Here is a 22,365-nt window from a genome sequence, read left to right on the forward strand (position 1 = left end):
TCCTTCTTCCTCCTCCCTTTTATCCTCACGAAGCACCTGCACCCTGAGCTCTGGTTCTGGAAAGAGGTGAAGAACGGGAGTAGGAACCCTACGTGTCTTCTCTGGGTCTGCCATGGGCAGTTTCTATGACTTGGGGCAAGCGTCTCCAACCGCTAAAGCTCCGTTTTGTCACCCGTAACATGGGCAGAATCGAGATGTACCCCTCGTTGGGCTGCGAGGACGAGAGGAGGAAATGTGTGCGAAGAGCGTAGCGCAGGAAAGCCTTCCATGAATATAAGCTGTAATAGCATTCATTATTAATGGTAGGAAGTAATAAGCAAATCAGCCTCTCTGGGCCTCAACGGTACATTTGGAGAATCAGAAGGGGGATAGAGCTATTTTTCACTCTAAACCTCTTTTGAGCGCTGGAGAGAGAGAAGTGCCTCCGGCCCACGCCTGGGGCGCTTTTCCCAGTCTATATGTGACTTCTCAGGCCACGGGACAGATACATGGAAATTATAAGGACTCCAGCCAAGACAAGCAAATATTTAGCTCATCTGAACAGAAAACATACCTCTGAGAGGAAAATAAGAGATATCGTAGAGAAGAGATAGGGGAAGTGAGACAGCAAGTGGGAATCCTGGTGACCTTTGCACCCGCATTCGAATGCTATGACTAGGAACGGCCTCTGGCCTTTATGCCTAATGTGTGCGGTACAGCTGCCACCCACCCGAGCGCGGGAAGTATTTGGCTAGGTGCAGAGTCCATGGGGAAAAGCCAAAGGGAATGGGGGCAGGGCAAAAGAAGCCTCCTTGGCGGGCTCCTCAATGCTTTTTTTGTTCTCTCCCTAATAAGCTCAGGCTAAGGAAGCTGCTAGCCTTTCTGACTCCAGCCAACTGCAGGATCTGCCCTGCTGCCTCGGCCCCTCCTGTGTCAGTTACATCTACACAGGGATCAGAGATCAGCTGTTATAAGAGAGAGCCAGCGGGTATCAGCCAAAGATACGTCAGAGGGGCCCAACTGGGCAGGAGGCAGAATTCGTAGATAATCCACTCCCATCTGTTCTCTGGTTTGTATCCCCTCAATTTCTGCCGCTTTCCTGGGCATGCAGTTGATGTCCTGGTTACGCAGAGTTTCCTTGTCCCCAACCTCTCAGCCACCTGATCAGACATGTCCTTTCTCCCAAGAATCTGATGTCTAAGGTTTCAGATCTGATGAATTTATTATTTATCGAGTGCCTGTCTTGTTCTAAGCATTATGCTAATTACTTCAGATCAGAGACTGCAAAGTGTCAGCCTACAGGTGTCTTCAGCCCACACATGCTTTTTTAATGGTCTGCCTATTGTTTTAAGGAAATTTGAATTAGTGGTCACATTGAATAGTTGGGAATTTTACATTAAGAAACCAGGTTTCTGCTTTTCTAGAAAAATCAGAAGATCTGGTGATATTAGGCCCACGTTGCTGCAGGTAGGGCTCCAATCTACAGGAGTCTGGTGAAGGCTTATCCTTTGATGAGGAAATGAACGCTCTTCATCACTCCTATGCCTTACACTTGGGTTATCTGCCTGGTCTTGTACATTTCCTGCCTAGTCCTTGAACTTGTAACCCTGTTTAGTCCTCTTACTAGCCCCCTGAGTTTCTATCATCGTCCCCCTTTTATAGATTGAAAAACTGAGGCTCAGTGCTTCTATAAGTTAACCAAACATCATGTAGCTAATCTATGGTATAGTTGGGCTTCAAACTCATGCCTCTGTTTACCATTATCAGAAAAATACAGAGACTAGAAAAGTTGGTATATTGTAGAAGTGATTAATTCATTTGGGAGACAGTTCAAGTAAATGATTTCTAGGATTCCTCCCAGCTCTGGACTGACATGTTATAACATTTCTCCCAAGGCATTTAATTATATTTTAAAGAATATTTTGGGAGCCATCTTGTCTTAGTTCAAATATGGGAAAGTTTTTTCTGCCAAGCCAGTTGAGGGAATGTGTTTTTATGATTTTGTATCGGTGCTCATCAAGTGCACCAGTGATGGGTGTTCAAGGGCGTGAGGGAGAGCCTATCCTGCTAGGGTGTGAGAACCATCAGGACAGGATCAAAATGACAATCCTGCAGCGCCAGAGAGTGGGGAATTCAGTGCAGACAGCTCCAAAACTTATGATAATAACATTAACCATTTCCAATATATACATCTATCAAGTCAACAGGATATATACTTTAAATGTTTTACAGTTTTATCAATTATACCAAATGAAGTGGAAAAAATTAGGCACTTAGGTGGGTCTTGACCCCAGTTGAGAAGAGAAGAAAAGAAAACAAAAATTTTACCGAACTCTGGTTACATGCTGGGCAGAGTATAATGTACCAGTCAGAAATGTGGATTCTGTGTTGAATACAAGACACATCTAACACAAGGTAACTTTAAAAGGCAAAAAATGTAGGAATGGGTAAGGCATCCAAGGCAAATGCAAACTAATAGCAACAGTGAACAGCAGGAGTTTTGATCTTGGCATATGACAGGGTAGAATGCACAATTGGAAAGCACAAAACCAGACAGAAAAGGACTGATCTATGCTAAAGCCCAGCATTCACCAGGAACATCCAAAAGTTATAAACACTCACCAAATAACCTAGCCGTGACCTCTAGAGCAGAACCTGCACGTGATGCAAGAAGACATAGAAACACACTAATATTGGGTAATTTAACATACTACTCTCAGTCCACGGACAGAGCAAGTGGGCAAATGGTAAATAAAGATATAAAAGATCCAAACAACATAATTAATAAGGGAGACCTGGATACATCACAAACTTTATATCCTGATAATGAAGAATACATTTTCTTTTCAATGCACAAAATTAACCATAGAGTAGGTCACAAAAAGTGCAGGAAGTTCCATCAGGTAGAAATAATACAAACAACATCCTCTGATGATAGTGGAATACAACTAGAAAACCCATAATAAAACCAAAGCACAGAAAGCTCTTCTTTATGGTTTCATCAAAGCCCTTTATGAAGTAACTCTTGGGTCAATGGGGAAATAGAAACTGAAATTGTAGCATTTCTAAAAAAATAATAATCATGAAAATAATGCATGTATTAAATATACGAGAGAAAGAAGGGAAAAGGAGTGTGTGGACTCTGGAGTCACCTTGATCCACGATGGAATTTTAGTTCCACCACTTATGCATGAATTTAAGCAAGTATCTTGTTTATCCAACCCGGGGAGTCGGTACTCCAATCTCTATTTTATAGACAGTGGAACTCAGTTCAGAAATGAGAGTTGAAGCAAACCATAGACCTGGGATTCAGTCCCAGGCCTGGCTGACGCCAAACCCCGTTTCTTAATCAGGACACCCCATTGCCTCCGACTTGAGCACCTGGCAGAAGAGCTCACCTGAACTGTAAGCACCATGGCCAGGACTTCATGGTCTCCTGGCTGCTAAAACCTGAAAACCCATGACTAATACCACACCATCTCGGGGGTAATCCCCTTGGTTGGGGACAAGCGGCAACTTATAGTTTACATTAAAATCTCTACTGTTCAGTTTCTCAGACAGGAAAAGGCAAAGAACAGCAGGCAGGATTGCTGCTCTTTCTGTGAAAAAGGTCACCCAGCAGGCACTGAATCCCCAAGAATATATCACTGCTAGTGGCTGTCAATGATTATAACATTTTTAAAAATTCTACCTCTTAAATATCTCTTTTGTCATATTCAGCTCTTCGTCTTCACAGCCACCACATTCTCCGTCCTCCAGGTCATTTGGACATACTTCCTGCCAAGTGCGTTGTTTCTAGTTTGTTCCTTCCCCAGCCCCTACCATCGACCCCGTGACCAGCTGGCTGAGGGAGTGTGAATCCCTCCAAACTTGACCATTGGGTCAAAATGGTGCCCTGCCACCTGTAGAAACTCAGCATTGCATAAAAACCCCATGAGGTTTTGGATCATCCCTGAGTCTCCAGCAACCCTTAAGCAAATTGTGCATGTCCTTCACTTGCCTCCATGACAGCTTCCTCGCCACCCTTGAAGACTCAGCCCAGGTGTAGCGCAGTCCCACTGTACCTTGTGTGTAGATCCATACAGGACAGCACACTTTCTTCCAACTCCCCAGTCCTTAAAGCCATAAAACCCTTGAGTTCTGAGGCATCCCATGTTTCCATTTTAATATTCTAGCTTTCTAGAACATTTTTCAATACAAAGCAGGCATTCCAAAATATAGGCTATGTTAACAAATGATGAATGGCATATTAATCTGTTCACTTTTGGTGTTTTGCCTTTTCAGCTACTTCTCTTTTGTAAATCTTCCACTAAATAGCCTTAGGAGTAACAGAATAAATAAAAGCACAGTTCTGTCCTGTCAAGCTGAGCAGACTTGAAGAAACCAGGATAATCCATTAACCAAACCTGTCACTTAGGTTGAAAGCAGGCAGACCAATAAGGGTGGTTGGTGCATGTAGCCTTTGTCATGACTATGCATGCTAAGAACAGACCCCACTGGACACCTTCAGCGTTAAATTACGAAGCTATGCACACAACTTTTCTGACAAACAGAAAACATCTCTGTCTATGGTGCACAAGTGAAAAACTCACAGAAGGCGCTGTCATGGCTTCAAATGGAAAAGCCCTACTCATCGCACTATGATTCAGAGGAGTGCGATCTGAACAGTCTGATAGGGCGCGTGGATGCGTTCCCACCAAGTACCCTCAGTGATGTCATGCAATCCAGCACCCAAGCTTCCGCCACAAGGATCAGAAACCTGGTTAGTGGCATAGTGACACTGGATTTCTAAGAGGTGGACTCACATTAACCAAACAAGCCAGAATTCATTTGTAACGAGCACTGCAGATTGCCAAGCAAATGGGAATATTCACAGAGGAGACTCTGCATGTCCTCCCATTACAGGCAGGCTGTATTGGAAGACAAGTGTAAATACAGTATAAGCAGAATACCAGAACACCGAGGAACAAAAGCACTGTGATCCTTCAAGGCAGCCTAAGCATGTAGGCCAGCTGTGCAAGAAATTAAACTGTCACCTGGGTTATCAACACAGGAGATGCTATTAGACCTTAAATATTTTAGGCAAGGAAGCTGGAAGCCACCCCTTTCCAGATCAGGGGAGCCTTGCTAAGGGGGCCGCTGTGCCGATGTTTGCTTTACTGCGTCTGCCCTCTCCTTTGGCCTGTACCTAAATGGGCTGGGCTCCTCTGTGCGGTTCCCCTACGTCTCCTGCAGTTCACGCAGTCTTGTTCCTGATGGGGAGCCGAACAGTGGAGTCAGTTTTCACTTACCAAATTAAATGATTTTCCAGTCCTGGCTCGCTGAAGTTCCTCCCATATCACCTTGTCTGGAGTTTTAGGTGATCCCAAATATATTAGCTACACATTTATAGACAGAGAGTCTTTTGATGACCACCAGCAAAAGAGTAATCATTTTACTAGTTTAGCTTTAGTTCCTGCATCTTTTCCCAGTGTTTGGGGGCACATTATTGCCATCCCTTCCCCCCAAAATATGTAGAGTTCTCAACTGTGCTCTTCGATTTCTTTTTTTATTGTTGTTCTATTGCAGTTGTCTCATTACCGTTGTCCCATTTTACCCCCTTTGCTCCCCTGCTCTGCCACCTCCCCCATCTCCCACAATCAATCCCCACCCCGTTGTCCATGTCCATGTCCATGGGTTATTTATACCAGTTCCTTGACTAGATCCTTCCCCTTCTTTCCCCCCTTCTCCCCTCCCACCTCCCCTCTGGTCACTGTCGGTCTGTTCCTTGTTTCCCTGCCTCTGGTTCTATTTTGCTCGTTTGTCTGTTCTGTTCATTAGTTTCCTGTATTAGGTGAGATCATATCAATTGTGCTCTTTAAACTTGGACCACTATTGGAAAATTCCCCTTTTAGTGCATCCAGAATGAAGATTCATGAGGTACTTTTATCCATCATCTCTCCACGGCAAGCCCTTGTGTAAAGTTCTTTTTTGGTTTAGGGCAGTGGTTCTCAACCTTCCTCATGCCGCGACCCTTTAATACACTTCCTCATGTTGTGGTGACCCCCAACCATAAAATTATTTTCGTTGCTACTTCATAACTGTAATTTTGCTACTGTTATGAATCATAATGTAAATATCTGATATGCAGGATGTATTTTCATTGTTACAAATTGAACATAATTAAAGCATAGTGATTAATCACAAAAATAATATATAATTATATATGTGTTTTCTGATGGTCTTAGGAAACCCATGTGAAAGGGTCATTCGAACCCCAAAGGGGTCGCAACCCACAGGTTGGGAACCGCCGGTTTAGGGGCTCACAAATTATTATGTACTTTCCTGGTTCTGTTGTCTTCATTCTTGGTTGGACACATCATGATGGCCTCATAAATGAAACTATTGCCAGCAGATCATGATTGACATTTATGTTTTGGAAACAAAGGAAAAATGTAAAATCAACGTATAATGGTGCTATAGTAAGTGAACATCATTTAAATATCTAAAACAGAGGTCCAAATTAACTACATGCTATTATCATCGAGTAAAACTGTAGAGCTGAAGTTAGAAAATATGGCTTTGAATCCCAATTTTGTCACATGATTGCCTTTAACTTTAGATCAGTTATCTAATCTCTGATTCTTTATCTATAAAATGTGCTTAATAATATTGACCAAGTGTAATTGTTTTGATAATTAGATGATTTAATGTAGACATCGTCTAATTCCTGGCAATATAACCATGGCATAAATGCAACTTTCAATAAAAAATATTCTCATGTTTGAGTGCAAAGGGAAGGGAAAGTTTCTTATTTCCCAGCAGAGAGAAGTTTCCGGGGCCTTTCCCCAAGCTGGTAGGCAGGGGTTATTTTGTAAGACATAGCCTTGGACATTTCTGGCACTCTGTGGGAACCTCAGCTCCAGTTTTCCCAACTAAGAGGACTGCAAAGCCTGAACTATCATCTACGTATCGAACTTCAAGTCTTCACAGCCCACCTGCTATTACCCAAGTTACTACCTGCCATGACCCCTCCCATAATCCACTCTCCCAGGAGGCTCGTGATCAGCTTGAATGCCCACCGCGCTGGGCTTTCTTTACCCTAACACCCCTTTTGACCACCTGGGAATTCCCCTTTCTGTCCTCCAAGCTCAGTATTACATTCAAACACAAGCAAGCAAACTTTTCTTATGATATCTTATCTAGCATATCCAGGTATTTCATAGCAGAAGGGCTTCTGAATTTGGGTAGAACCCCATTTTGCTGGAACTGGAAGAAGCCTCATCAGATGGCTATGGAATTGCTTGTAACTGACTATGTATAAAGGAAATAAAAGTCAATGGCTCTATTTTATCAACTATAATTAAAAAAAATAAGTTAACCTTTTACCACCATGTTTAAAACTAAAAACAAACCAACAAGCAACAAAAAAAACCATGAGCATTATATTTTGGACAACCTAGCACTTTCATTTAGAGTGTGGACTTCCTTCTCCCAACCACCAGGAGCACAATTTTGGTTATGCTTAATCACCTATGCCTATTGTCAGTCTGTCTGTCTGTCTGTCTGTCTATCAATCACATCTCTTTCACCCTCTCTCTCTCTCTCTCTACTTACCTACCTATCCTTGCTTCTTACTTAGACAACCCCTACTGAAATATTTTATTACTATAAAAAGGGTATTCATAAAATAGGGATGAACCTTGATGTTTGGCTCAATGGTGCTTATATTCTCCATTTCAGAAATAAGGAAGTAACATATATAATAACATTTCAACAATTTGTTTAAAGGTGTTCAGGAAAGGGGGCGGGCAGGGCTGAAATAATCAGAAAACTGACCCAAAAACGAAGGTTGAAAATAGTTGTATTATTTTTAAGTGTACATGGTGAGACAAAGTACGGGAGTAGGCCTTGTAGCATTCATAACAGATCTAAGAAAATAGGTAACAGACTCCCTTTTTAAAGTAATTTTTAAGTAAAAGTTTAAATGTTATTAAAACAATGAAGGTGGATAGTTTAAAAATCAAATTTATCTAAAAGATTCATATTTTAAAAAGCAATGGCTTTTTTATCATTGACTTTGTAGCCCACCTGTAAACCAATCCACGGACTCATGTCTGAGGTCTGGAAAATTTTCTCCTGATTTTTAATGATGCCTTCCCCTGTTTCTCGCTCTCTCTACATCACCTGTTGGAAGGATGCTGGCAGGCTTCTAGGATTGATTTTCTAAGTCTGTTTCTTTCTCTATCACTTTCATCACATTTTTAAACGCTTTTTGACCTTTCTTATGAATGTATCTTGTTTAAATTTCAGCAATTATATTTAGCTCTTTTTGTTCTCTGTTTCTTTTTCATAGAATTCTGTTCTTGCTTTACGGATACCCTATTGTCTTTTAATGGTTGGAGGCTATTGATTAGTTTTGTTAACTTTCGGTGCTCTTGGTTTGTGTATTTGTATCTTCATCTTCCTTGCTAGAGGTTTTGGTGACCTCTTGTTAACCAAGAGACTAAGAAGCCTATCTATGGGGAGGGAGGCTGAGCAGGTGGTAAGAATTCTTGTACAGTTATGGCTTAGTTAGTGAGCCTTACTGAGCGATCCCTTCCGACTGCAAATGCTGGTGTTTGGAGGTTTTCTCATTGAGTTTCTTAAAGCAGAACCATCCAGTCTCCCTCCTTGAGGGTGGGAAGTGGTGAGAGGGTGGGAGAACACTCATCTGCCAGCTTTCCGGGAGCCCCACCACTCAGCTTGCAGACCTCACGAATGACCTTTGTTTTCAGCCCTGCATTGCCCCTGGGTCTCCCTGTACAGGTTCCAAGCCCGCGCATGTCATACAGGTAAGGGACTCACTCCTCTGCAGCCTTCCATGTTGTAACTTCCTTGGCTCTCCCTCCACTTCTCACTCAGTTACCTGGCTCCACCTGACTCCATTGCTGTTTGTCCTTGCCCCTCTTATCCTCTTGTGAGTTTATACCCATTTCACTGGTTTTTTACTGGGATCTTTTATGGGGCAGGGACAGGAAATGAACACGAATGGCCAAGCCAATGTTGTTTTGCCCCATAAGGAGCCTTGCATAATTGCATCTTTATATACAACATCATGCACAAAAGGTTCATTTTAATGAGCTTCACAAACTTTCAGAGTCTTGTTATTTTTAAGAAATGTTTCCTCCAAAGATAAACATCAGGACTTTTCCTAATTATCATACATTTTTAATCATTGGGAGATTAATTAGGAAGGTTTCCTGGGAAATGGTAAGCTAGTTTAAAATAAAGGAATTTAACTATCGTTGGTTAGCCTTGCGAAACAGAGGGGAGGAGAGGGCTTGCCAAGAATGGCCTCATGATTTCAATACACAATGAAGTCCGTTCATTTTAGCCCAAGCCTGTGCTGCTCAGGATCATTCCAGGGAAAGCTCAGTTTTCCCTCTTCTGAGTATACTTGTACTTGAAGAGGTTAAACTCAACCATCAGGATGCTGAGAGATTTTTTGCTAATGTTGACTCTAAGCATTTAGGTCTTGATCCTTTGCTCGAGATACATTAATTGAACCCCATTTGGTTTGAAAAAAGCTGCCCCAGGATTTTCCAGCTGAGATAATGAAGCTTTGGAAAATAACCCCAATGCCATCATGCAGGCATCTTCTCTGCAAGCAGGTATCACCTGCCATGGAATGGAGAGAAGGGAGAGCGGGGGGCTTCACAGGGTGGTCCCTGCCCTCCCTTCCACACATGCATGGACTTTTGTTTTCCTTCTTGGAGCGCGGGTTTGGGGCACAGAGAGCCACATATAGTTAGGTGGACGTACAGGGCCCATGTCTGTTGACAGATACTCCCTTGGTTCCTAAATAACACTAGAAGAATTTCGACCTTGCTGGTCCATTAAACCTGGTTGAGATTTCTTTCCCTTTCTTGAATTTCAGGTTTTAAATAGTTTTGACCATTCAGGTTTGTTGCAAGGTGCTGAGGCTCTGGCAGTGACAGAGTTCTTGCCCTGATGTGGCTTTCCATCTGAAGGGAATATGTACAAGTAAGCCGGCCATGACAAAACAGGACTCTAAGGCGGTCCTGAGGGAGGTGAAGGATGGTATCCAGGCTCCCTCACAGGAAAGTTGCCTAATCCAAAGGGGTAAGTGTCCGAGGAACTGATGTCTATGCTGAGGCTCAAATAATAAAATACAAGTTAGCCAGGTCAAAGGTTAGGGTAGGACCACAAGGAGGGCAAAGGAAATAGTATGAGTTTCGGCACCAAGGCAAGAAGAAGACATAGTTCTTAAGAACTGGAAGAAATATGGTGACCTTGGAGCAATCTATACATATAAGAAAAAAAAGTGTCTGGTGTCTGGAGAGGCTGTCATGATCAGAGCTCAGCCATTTTATGGTTGGGGCTTTATCCCAGGAGAGGTCCGAGGCAGTGGCTTCGTAGTGAAGTGCGGACTGGAAGGGGACGAGACTAGAGGTTGGGGAGCCGTTGGAGGGTTATTGCAAAAACTGAGATGAGAAACAATCCTGGCTTCTACTGGAATAGGACAGCGACACTGAAGGGAACTTGGATGGATTTGAGAGATTTTAAGCAACAGAATCTTCAGGACACAATGCGCTTGGAGGGATAAAGAAAAAGGAGTCCCGAACCAGTTTTGTTCTGTCATCCATGGCCATAGAGCCACGGGCAGCCACACACCCGGCCCTATTTCCTCGGTGATTACACCACCCAGAGTAGGTGTGACTGGTGGCCGGTGTGTCTTGCTGGAGGGTCAGGGTAGATAAAGGCATAGAACAAGTTTAGACCTTTGGAGATACTGCCTGAATTGGGAGTCAGAGTATGACTTGCCTTTGAGAGTTTTAGGTCCCTAACTGAATTTTTAAGCATGGTGAGGACAGCGGCTTCGCTCTTTTTTTTTTTTTTTTTTTTTTTTTTTGTATTTGCCACAGTTCTTAGAACAGCACACAGAAATCATTCACTAAATACAGTGATGTTGGTGAGGGTCCCGCCAGTACACACTCTCAAAGGGTTAACTGAGGAGTGTTAAATGAAGGTACTATTTACAGAATAACAGGCTGTGTTAAAGGAACCAACCACCGCCACCCCCTGACTCCACCCCCGAGGACCGAGGAGGAAAAGGAGCAAGTTACCGAAGCCTGACGAGAACTAGAACCCTGGGAGACCAACCATGGTCCCGCCTTAGAATCTCTTGCCCATGCTTCTGATTGGCTGCACACAACCAGAAGCCAGAGACTAGCGAGCCTGAGTGATGCTGATTAGTATATAGAGTTTGACATCTTGGAGTACAGACCAAGGCAGAGAAGGGCAGAGAACAAATCTGGAAGCAGAAGTAGAAAAAAAAAAAAAATCACAAAAGTGTAATTATATTCTGCCTCTTTGAAAACAGATCTGACATGTATATGACAAGCGATAACTAGTTGAAAGCAAAATGTGGTTAACCCAAACATTTCATGTCCTGACCTTGTCGGAGAAAAACATCTTGGACAGCCCCAAATCAGAATGTATGGGCTTCTTCTTAAAGATGCTGTGCCCCGTCTAGTGTTTGGATCAAGAATTCTTTCAGTCACGATGCCAGCTGGATATAGAGGTGACCACTGAAAGGCTCAAAGAAAAAGACAGTTTATTTCATTCCAGAACAGTGCAGCAGGGAGTGGACAGGGCAGCTTAGCTAAGAAATGGACTTGATGTGGATGTTTGTCCTCTCCTCCGAAAGTGACAGAGGTCTAGAGGGAGTGTCTTCTTCTGTTATGACAAAGCTGGGGCTGGATAAGGCATATGTAAGAGAGTTGCTATCACCATACTAACCTGTTGAAAACAGGGGAAGATTCATAAAAAGGCAACAGATAGAGGAAGGGATACATTTGAGCAGTACCCCTTGATCATGGGAATTAAAACTCTAGGTTGCACAATCTTTTAAATGTTCATTTGCTCTCTGAAATGCCAAATCACTTGCCCTTTGTAGATACATTTTCACTTGTAATGTGCTGCTTCTTTTCCCTGTAGAATAAAGCCCTCCCCTCCACCTCTGTTATGAAACACACAGTGAAGGCCAAGGGCTGCAATTTGTTTTCATTTCTTGTATTATTAAATATTCAGGCAATTGGAAAATGTTTTCTCATGTTACCTGGAAACGAAACTAGATCCAGAAGTTAGAATTCTTGGAGCTATTTTCTCAAGCTCTCTGGCAATAATTTTAATAGCTACATTGTGCAGTCTTGAAAAGAGTGACTTTCAGGCCAGGCGAAACTGGATTTTATTACTGTTTTCTACCTGTTATCTGGGTGACTTTAGTCCATTTGCCTAACTTCTTTAAAGTAAAAAATATATATATTAAGTTTATTGGGATGACATTGGTTATTGAGATTATATAAGTTTCAAGTGTATAATATTATAATACATCATCTTTATATTGCATTGTGTGCTTATTACCCAAAGTTTAGTTTGCCTATAATATATAAAATGAGGGTGATAGTATCTCTGTCTATATATTGTTTTAAGAATTAAATAAGTTGATATGCACCTAATACCTGGGACATAGTAGGCACTTAGAAAATGTAATCTCTTTCCATGCATTTATTCATTTTTCAGTAATGTCTATACTTAAGGAGATTATCAAAGGATTCTTTCAGCATCATGAAGATGTGTTCAAAATTTTTGGATAGTTTTATCAACTGCTTGGAAAGCCTTGGGTAAAATTTTGTGTTGAAAAATATAAAACAGCTGTTTGGGTAGATGAAGGAAAGAAACTGCAGTGTGACTTTATACATTTCTGATACCACATCAGTAGTAGCTGGCAGTTTGCAGAACTGGGTCAATTTGCAATAGTATCTTTGGATTAATTTCTCCAGAAAAGAGAGAATGGAGACTTGAGTCCCTAAGAAGCTGTAGACTCCTACCAAGGCCACATGTCATCATACAGAAATCTCCCAGGCAGTCTTAATAGCAGAATTCTCTAGACTGCTCTCACATATGTAGGGAAAGAGAGTGACAGATAAAATTATATGCATGAGCCAGAGTAGGAATTCTAACCAAAATATTTCTGCTGATATAAAAATAATCCCAGGATCCACTGATGTCATTTTGCATCATGTTTCCAGGTTTCACAGATCTATTATGTCTGTGCTCAGAATTATAATCATGCTATTTATGTGCAACTAGCAGTATAGACCATGCATTTCAGTAATTTTTTTTTTAGTTTGCAGAACTTCAGATATGGCCCATTCATCTTTGCTTCCTGAATCCTTCATAAGGTGAGAAGTACCCCATTTTGAGGCAGATGTTTATAGCTTTTGATGACTGTGGAGGAGAGAAGACCTAACTAGTACATATCAGCATTGAGCTAAGTGAACTAAGGAAAACTTCATTACAAACCAATGTTTGGAGCAACTGAGAATTAATGAATTGTTGTTTTTTCAGAAGTCTGCATGTGGTAGTGGAGTTTGTGGCCTTGGAAATTCTAGTTCTTTGGGGTCTTGGACACTGTATTTTACCTTTCTAAGTCCTAGTTAACCCATCTATAAAATGGACACAATACAACCTATGTGTCAGAGTTATTACAGAGATTAAAGGCCTCAAAATGAAGTGTGTATACATGAATTTTGCTCTAGATTTTGAGGGAACAGAATTTATTATAGTTTGTTGACATGAAATTTAAAGCTAAAGGAAGAGACTTGAAACAAATTTATGCTTATAGTTATTTTATTTCAAACCTAGGCTCCATAAAAGTACAAGTTCACTCATTTCAATAATTAAGAGTCCTCAGAGATGAAGCTGTCAGAAGAACTTATGTATATAACAGTATTTAGCAAATGTTATTAGTCATATTACAGTAAAAGAAATACAAACCAGCCTAGATGACTTAAGTAGAGAGGAACTCGGTACAGGCGTACCTCAGAGATACTGTGAGCTTAGTTCCAGACCATCTCAATGAAGTGAATATTTCAATAACACAATTCATAATTGGAGGTTTGCCTTCAATTCATTTAAAAGAATGTAGTATCTGTGGAGTGCAATAAAGCCAGATGCAATAAAATTAGGTATGCCTACTTAAGGAAGATTATAGACTAGGTCTCCACTAATGATCCTCAGAACTCTATAAAACTGATAACAATCAGAAAGTGGGGAACAAGGAGGTTGCCATTGAAACTCTTGGAGTTATACAGTGCCAGAGCAGTGAATCCAGAAACCAAGAAACTGGGATGAGCGTGCTGGCACCTTGCAACTGCCTCTTGACACTTGGGAAGCTGGTGACTGGACACTGATGCTTCAAGCCAGCTACCATGTCCTTTTTTTCTTTTCTTTTCTTTCCCTGTCTTTTCTTGTCTTGTCTTATTTTTTTGGACACTGACAGCCTTGCTTGCTAGCAGTGGCAGTCAAAACATTAGGAGTATGTCCGCCTCTTCACCTCCACCTTCTAAATCTCATGGAACTATAGATATATAGTCACACTTAATATGGGTCCAGAAACATAGCTGCAAGGGATTCTGGAAAGGTGGTTTTTGTTCTTGTTTTTAAGCATTCACATCTTAAAGAGAATGCAGTGAGACTAAGTCAGTTCATAGTATCTGTTATACAAAGTGTTGGCTACGTAGTGGGAGCTTGTTACTCTCCTTTCCCCTATAAAGACTCAAGAGCTTAAAGGAAACTGTACCTTGGTATAGTTTGGATAATTGTGGCAACAATAGTACCTCTCATACTGGATCAGTTTTGTGGAGTACTGCAAATAGGTTATAGTGGCAGAGATGGTGCTCACCAAACAATCCATTTGTTCCCCTAACTGTCAGGCCTTCTTTAGTAATGTTGATCCTTGTGACTAATTCTGGCTATTAAAATATGAGTGGGAATAATGTGGGCACTTCTGGGCCAAGTCAGGTGATGGACACATGTGTTCTTATAGGTGCAACTACAAACTGGTGGAGCTTTCTTAAGCCTGGCTTCCTGAGTGACCTAATGGAACAGATTCTATACCCCACCTACCTCGGATCCTTTTTGGACATATATTATATGTCCACTTTATTTTCTTAAACCTTTGTTATGTTAGATGACTGATATATCAAGATAATTTGTTACCACAGCATAAACCTACCTTATCATGATTAATGTAATCATGTAAATATACTAACCATTCAGTCAAGCAGATTAATATGATACTGTGAGATACTAGTAATTCTCATGAAGCTAAGAGTATTTAGTAAGTGAAACTTTTCCTTTCTCTTTCCCACTTTGTATAGTCTATTTTTTAGAAATTTTAATTTTTTTATTTAAAAAAAAATTGTTTGTTTATTTATTTATTTATTTGTAGAGAGAGGGGAAAGGAGAAAGAGAGGGAGAGAAATATCACTGTGTGGTTGCCTCTCACTCGTGCCCTCAACTGGGGACCTGACGTGCAACCTAGTCATGTGCCCTGACTGGGAATCGAACCAGTGACATTTGGCTCGCAGGCCGACGTTCAATCCACTGAGCCACAGCAGCCAGGGCCACTTTGTATAGTTTTTAATATAGAGCCTGAAAATAACCATATTGTTTCTTTTTAGTTGAAGCCACTAAAGTAAATAAGCAAGGCCAAAAGATACCAGATGAAGGACCACTGGGCCTCCACACACTCAGAACATGTGAAAAGCATTCTTTTTACTGCAATATCAGTTGCTTTTGGAGACTCTTATTTGTAGCTAAGGCTCTTTTTCTCTGGGTCTAGAGGACACCTTTGTTTCAAAGGTAGCTTTGCCTCTGTTTGCCTCAGCAAAACTAGATATAATGACAATATAACCAAATTCTGCCACAGCTAAAATGCTAGAATTTGCATGTACTTTGATGGCATTGCTTCTGCCTTTCTAGATTATAATCACTAGCATTTAAAGACAAGACCACCAATTTTTGATAAATGAAGAACAGAGGCTTGAAAACCTTTACTCTTATTTACCCTTACCCCTTTACCCATCCTCCTATATTTTTGTTTGAATTAACTTCCATTATGGTAATTCTCAAGCTTTTTTTTTTTTTATCTTCTCATTACAGCATCGGTGTGGAAATAAAATAAGGTTATGTATGTTAAAGTAGTGCATAAGTTATGAACTATAAGAATGTAAGAAAAAAACATACCTCATTGAAGGTGTTTATACCTCATCACCCCTTCACTGGGACCCTCAAGAAATGCAATACTTCCCCAACTTGAGTCTCCATGTGTTAGCCCTTTGCTTTGACCATGTGGTGCTTCTACACTTGTTTGTGCCTTTATCTGACTGACATCTAATCTCTAGCTCCGTGACTACAGTCACCTCGTTTGCTTTTGCTCATCATTCTAATCCCCATTGCCCAGCCCAGTGACTGTCTCAGGGTAGGCACTAGATAAATAGTCATTGGGTGAATATATGTGTGGACGAATGGACGGATGAGTGGCTGAGGGAAAGAGAACACTAGGAAGACCCTGGAGATAGACAAGAGCTTCTTAGCTTTTTATTCAGCGTTCCCATACTTTGAACATTACCATTGGCAGAGCCAAACAGATGTTTAGAATTTCTTCAGCTATGATCCTTGTGGTGCCTTGGAAATTTCCCAAGATACTCCTGGTCCCAGATGGAAAAATTCTTTACAATGATTGCCTCAATCAGTATATTACGTTTCAAAAACCATGAGGCATCATTTATGAGAAAAAAACATATCCTTTAACTATGACCACATTGCAGCATATTATTTTTTTCAAGGGAACCAGAACTGTGACCTCTGTTGGCCTATTTGTAAGAGCTGCAAAGTTTAATATGGTGATGAGCTCCAAGTACCTTCCCGGCTTCCACATGGCCAGCGTTCTTACTGCTGTTACAGTCCTGCAGCTTAGAATTTCTAATCCTAAAGAACTGTGAACTCCAGCGCAGAGGTACTGGTGGGGGGAGGGCTGACCTTGAGGTTGGCCTTGGGAAGGTCAGCATTTCTCCCCTCCCAGGAGGCCCAGGAGCTATAGTCTTACTGGAGCTAGAGGGCCCCAAGTACTGTCACTTCTGGGAATCTGAGAGTCTGTGCTGCTCCAGATCAGCTGTCCAGTTGTCCCTGCACTGCCCTACATAGCTCAAGCAGGGGGAGAAGGCTTACAATCACAGGAAGTCAAAACCCAGCTTGCAGAAGCATTTCCATCAGAGTCCAGCCAGGAAAACAGACTATTCTGGCATTTTAAATTGAGGGAACTGAATATAGGGGGTTAGTTATAATAGTGAAGGGAGAGCTGAGAAGCCACCAGGGGATTTCCCTTCCTCCTGCCTTCCAGTCCCCTCCAGTGCCTCCTATGAACGGAAGCCACGTGACACAGAAGTCTCAAGGAATGACTCCCCATTCGCACTGAGCAAAGTGAGGGAAAGTATAAGGAATGGATATGAGGGCCAACGGCCCCACAACAGGCCCAGGGAGGCACACGCCTCCTTCCTGGCATCCAAAGCACAGTGTCAGACCTCTGTGGGCCCCTAACAACCACTGTTAAGCAGCTTTGCAGGACGCACAGCATCACGGTACCTTACCTGATTTTCTCTCCAAATTGATTTCTTTCTTTATTTTTTTTTTAATTATTTATTTGTTTGTTTATTTACTTAATTTTTAGAGAGAGGGGAAAGGAGAAAGAGAGGGAGAGAAACATCACTGTGTGGTTGCCTCTCACTTGCACCCCCAACTGGGGACCTGATGTGCAACCAAGTCATGTGCCCTGACTGGGAATCGAACCAGCGACACTTGGCTCGCAGGCTGACGCTCAATCCACTGAGCCACAGCAGCCAGGGTTCTCCAAATTGATTTCTTAGTGCAGGGCTTTGATCTAGTATATAGTTCATTATCCAGTACCTTATTCAGTGTCTGACCCATAAGAGTAGGTAGTCAGTACATGTCTGCCAATGGAATGTGTACATTCACGAGTACAAGGAAGTGAGTCCTATTCTTTCGAGAACATGAAACATTTTTAAGAGCTAGAAGGAACCTGAGAGAACAATTTATACTGGAGCAACCTGAAGCTCCATTGAGAAGGGTTGTCAGGTTACACCAGGGACTCAGTGGTAAAATGAGATAAGCAAGAGTGATGTCTTGATGTCTTCCAGCTCCTTGCTACCCAAATAGGTGTGCCAGGGGCACCAGCAGCAGCATATCACCTGGGAGTTTCTGAGAAATGTGGAATCTCAGGCCCCACTCCAGGTTTGTTGAACCAGAATCTACACCTTAATATGATTCATTCCATGATGGTTTGAGAGGCATTTTCATTTTGACTAGCTCAGTGGGGCTTTCAACAAACTAATCTCTCATCCTTTAGCTGAATGTCCTTTCTCTGTTGTTTTCTGGAGATGAAATTCAATTTCCTAGTGAATCCACGTGTGTGAGGAATTTATTAAGGAGGGAATGATGGAGGTGAAATTAATTAAAGTCACGCAGTGCCTTGGAAATAAAAGCTTTAACAAATGATCAGAAAAAGTTCCTTCAGAGCAGAGGGGAACATTGTTTTCTCATTTAGAATAGCATTGGCCCTGGCTCAGATCCAGGGAAAATGTCAGCTGCCCCAACTCATGTGTGGTCAACATATTGCTTCCAAGAACATTTATGAAATGCTCATCTCAAAATTGGAAGGGCTGTGGAGGTGGTTATATGTACGTAATCCTGTCCCCTCTTGTCATCAACCTTGTACCCGTACTGCAGCCTGCTTTATTCCCTCTGCTTCCAGAGTAGAGCCTTGGAGGCTTCATTTTCTCCTCGCTGAAGGAGGGTCAACTTTCGATTATAGTTACTTGCGTAAAGTAAGAGCATGGAACGGAGAAGCCGACAGCTCATCAGCACAAACTATTTCCCTCTAGAGTTTCAGCTTCTGCCCCTAAGTCTAAGCCTAAGGGGTGCTTACACTGAGTAACACTAGGTGACTTGAGTGGCTTATTTCTTCCGCTGTCCTTGAGGCAAAATTAGTGGTGGTGGTGGCAGGGACCTGAACAAAGGAGGGAATGTTAAAGGCATGGATGATAGTCAAGCCTTATTTTGGGCTCCCTCTGAAGTTGTTTGCTGTATTGGTAAACTGATGCCAGAAAGTCAGGCGCCTTTTGGGCGTTGGTTCATTTTTGTAAACAGTGCTGGACACATAAACATAGTAGCTGCCCAGTAAATGCCTTTGAACTGATCTGAAGTGAATACAATCTAATCTGCCACTTAATACCTCGATAATAGCAAAGGCCATAATGCCTTCATAATAAAGGCTACTACCATGCTGAAAAGACTATATCTTAAAGGTCAAGGTACAAGACTTCTACTCTGACCAAGATGGAATAACAGGAACTAGATTTACCCTCCCACCTGAAACAACCAAAAAACAGGCAAAATAGCTGCTCAAGACCTGGGTCATTAGGCAGTGATTCCGGAGAGATGGGAAACAAACAAGGCGATCCCTAAGATGTCTTGAGAGAATGTTCAGGCCATTGCACAGGGAGAGGGAACCCCAGTGGAGCTGTAAAAGGCTCCCCGAATGGGCAAGACAAAGCCAAGAGTCCAGAAAGACCAAAACAGCCGGCGTCCGTAAGGCAGATGGCAGAGAGGAGAATGCTGCCCAGAGAGGATTCTGAAGCTCTGAACAGGATTTCAAGTTCAGCTGAGTACTGGCCAGCACGTGTGTGTGAGGAAACTGAGAAAGGCCAAGGAAAAGATGACCGCGAAGGATTAGAGATAACATTGCTCAGCACTCACATAAGGCCAGGAATAATACCTGTCCTGCCAGTGGGACCAAAAAGTGTCGCGATTCACAGGATATTGGGTGGGGTACACTGAGGGCCTGTCCTCAGCAGAGGGACAGAATTCACCCTAGACACACCACCCAGTCCTGCCTAGCAAATCTGAAAAGCAACACCTGGAAAGATCAAATATTTTTTGAGTAACTTAACTGTGTCCTGTGGGGAGGGGAGAATTTCTTGAGAACAGAAAACTATCCAGCACTTAATAAGGTAAAAGTCACAATATCTGGCATGCAAAGAACCAGGAAAACAGGATTCATTACGAAGAGGAAAACCAATCAATTGAAACTGATCCAGAACTGACATGATGTTATAATTAGCCAACAAGGACATTAAAATAGTTACTTCACTGTATTCCATATGTTCAAGAAATTAAACACAAGAAAGATATTAAAAGATCTAAATCATACCCATAGAGATGAAAACTACAATGTGCGAAATGAAAACCACACTGGATGGGGTTGATAGGAAATAAGACCTACGAATAGAAACTACCCACAATCAAACATAAGAGAGAGAGGATAATTTTTTAAAGACGTGAACAGAGAATCAGTGAGTTATGGTATAAGTTCAAGCAACCTAATATCCCTATAGTTGGGCCTCAAAGGGAGTAGAGGACAGAAAACCATTTGAAGAAATAATGGCTAAGAATTGTCCAAATTTGATTTTTTTAAAAAAATCTATTAACTCATAGCTCCACAGAAGCTTAATAAAGCCTATATACATGACACGTGAATAAAGTGTCTCCAAGGCACATTATCATCAAATTGCTCAATATCGGCAAATAAAAAGAAAATCGTAAAAGCGACCAAAGAAAAACGACACATTATATAGAGGAGCAAGAGAAGGCAGGTACTATAGATGAAACGTTTGTGTCCCTTACCCCCAGATTCTTTGGTTGAAACCTAATCCCCACTGCGATGGTGTTAGTAGGCAGGACCGCTGGGAAGTGATTTGGTCACAAGGGTGTAACCATTACAAATGGGATTACTGTCCTTAAAAAAGAGCCCCTAAAAAGCTTCTGACCCCTTTTGCCATGTGAAGACATAGCAAGGAGGTGGCCATTTATAAATGAACCAGGGGTGGGTCCTCACCAGACACGAATCTCCTGGTGCCTTGATCTTGTACTTTCCTGGCTCCAGAACTGTGAGCAATAAATTTGTGTTGCTTACAACCAGTTTTATCAGCCTGTGATAGCGGCCCGAACAGACTAAGGCAGCAGCTGTTTTCTCCTTAGAAGCCATGCCAGTGAGAAGATGGTCAAGTGATATCTTCCCAGCACTAAATGAAAAAAAAAACCTGTCAAAAGGGATATATAGAAAAGAATGACTCTGGACTGTTAAGATGGAAACACTCTCCTCATTGATCTGTAAATGCAATGTCATACCGAGCAAAATCTTAGCAGGCTTTTCTGTACAAATTGGCAGACTGACTCTAAAATTCATAGGGAAATGCAAAGGACCGAGAAGAGCCAAAGGGCTTTGAAGAAAGCAAAATGGGAGGACCAACGCCACTTCGTTTATGACTTTTTATAAAGTTACAGAGATCAAAACAGTGGAGTAGTGATATCAAGACAGATGAGTTGATCAATGGAACATAACAGGGAGTCCAGAAATAGACCCATACAGAGAGAAACAACTGATTTTCAAGAGAAGTACAAAGGCAATTCAATGGTGAAAGTGTCGTCTTCTTGACACCTCTTACTGTAAAAATGGGATAGCCACAGGCAGGAAATGAAGTTAAATCTATACCTTACACCACATGCAGAAACTAGCTCAAATGTATCATCAACTTAAATGTAAAACTCAGAAGTATAAAGCTTCTAGAAGAAAATACAGGACAAAACTTTTGTGAATGTGTGTTAGACAGATGTTTTAAGTAGGGCATCAAAAGCACAATCCATGAAGAAAAAATTAATAAGTTGGATTTCATTGAAATTGAAAATGTTGTCTTTCTTTTTCTTAATTAAAAACTTATTCTTACATGAAAAAAACACAAGTCATGGACTGATGTTTTTCAGATATATCTGATAAAGGACTTGTGTTCAAAATAAATATATTAAAAACTCTCTAAATTTAATAATACAGTTTTTAAAGGGGCAAAAATTTATACACTTAACCATAGAAGATAGATGGATAGGAAATAAGCACATGAAAAAAATGTTCTACATCATTAGTCATTACAAACGTGGAAATTAAAATTTCAGTGAGATATCACTACATACATTAATCTGGTTGAAGTTAAAAATACTGATCATATCAAGTGTTGAAAAGGATGTGAAAGAATTAGAACTTCCATGCAGTGCTGATTGGGAATGAAAAAAATGGTACCATTGTTTCAATAAACAGTTTGGCAGTTTTTAAAATGTTGAACACATATCTACCGTATGAACCCACATTTCCACTCTTAGCCATATACTCAAGAGAAATAAAACCCTCTGTCCATAAAAAAACACAAATGTTTGTAACAACATTATTTATAATAACCCAGACTAGAAGCAACCTACATACCTATCAAGAGCTGAATGGATAAACAAACAGTGGTGTAGTCAAACAAAGGATTACTACTCGGTAATAAAAGGGAATGAATGATTGACACATGCTACAACATGTATGAATCCTAAAATAATTATGCTGTGTAGGAGAAATCAGAAAGAAGGAAATATATGTTGTTCTAT

The 22,365-nt window shown here is 41.3% G+C and overlaps 1 protein-coding gene across 1 annotated transcript in view; it reads left to right on the forward strand.

Annotated features, from left to right (window-relative positions):
- Positions 1-22,365, forward strand: part of SNTB1 (syntrophin beta 1) — a 196,978-nt gene that overhangs the window by 96,736 nt on the left and 77,877 nt on the right. The gene's annotated exons all lie outside the window — the stretch shown is intronic.

Source organism: Furipterus horrens, unplaced genomic scaffold, assembly GCF_987537825.1.
Source record: "Furipterus horrens unplaced genomic scaffold, mFurHor1.1.pri manual_scaffold_7, whole genome shotgun sequence".
In the NCBI taxonomy this organism is placed as follows: domain Eukaryota; kingdom Metazoa; phylum Chordata; class Mammalia; order Chiroptera; family Furipteridae; genus Furipterus; species Furipterus horrens.